At 30.3% G+C, this 727-nt stretch overlaps 1 protein-coding gene across 2 annotated transcripts in view; it reads right to left on the bottom strand.

Annotated features, from left to right (window-relative positions):
• csdc2a (cold shock domain containing C2, RNA binding a) overlaps nucleotides 1–727 on the bottom strand; it is a 10,466-nt gene that overhangs the window by 9,020 nt on the left and 719 nt on the right. The window lies entirely within an intron of this gene.

The following is a 727-nucleotide window of genomic DNA, read 5'->3' as shown; positions in this document are numbered from 1 at the left end:
GAACAATGTATCAGATCAATAATAGTTATTCTGACCAATAGTATGACTGATCAACAGTTGATTATTTCTCTGTAGAAGTCAATGGAGCCAGCAGGTACTTCCTGTTTGGATCCCTCAGTCCAGTTCTCCTATACAGTCAACGATTCTCACTGTGTGATATTCTGTAGGTGCAACGTTTGTCAATAAAGTTCATTATGAAAAAATAAAATAAAAAAGAAAGAGAGAGAGAATAACAAACAATGTGGCAATAAACATTACCAATCATAAGATTACAATGCATTATTAAACTTAACATAGATACATAATTGAAAAATATGTGGCTAAATAAAGATAACATGTTATTTTATCCTAATTTAATTTACATGACCGTTTAAATTTACTAAAGTTAATTTACTCGATAATAATAAACATTTGAATAAGAAATAATATTTAGTCAAATTAAAAATATAACATGACATCAAAACTATTATTTCGGATGTTTACATCCAGTTTTGTGAGAATGGGTCTAAACCGGAAGTTTTGAAATGACGTCATCACGTACGTACGTGCTAGTCCAAAAATAGTTCTCGTGCTTTAATCGAGGTTTTCTATTGGTCCCCTGGGGCAGGTAAGGTTATTAGTGTAGTTAATAAACTTTATTTTAAACGAACGTAGTTTTTGTTTTGATTTAACCTGGATAAATGTTTAGTTTATTTGAACGTTTCTTCACTTTTGCGGATATTTATTG

Source organism: Oryzias melastigma, linkage group LG19, assembly GCF_002922805.2.
Source record: "Oryzias melastigma strain HK-1 linkage group LG19, ASM292280v2, whole genome shotgun sequence".
NCBI classification, from domain to species: domain Eukaryota; kingdom Metazoa; phylum Chordata; class Actinopteri; order Beloniformes; family Adrianichthyidae; genus Oryzias; species Oryzias melastigma.
Note: the sequence above shows the minus strand (reverse complement) of the source record. Positions and strands in the feature narration are given on the sequence as shown.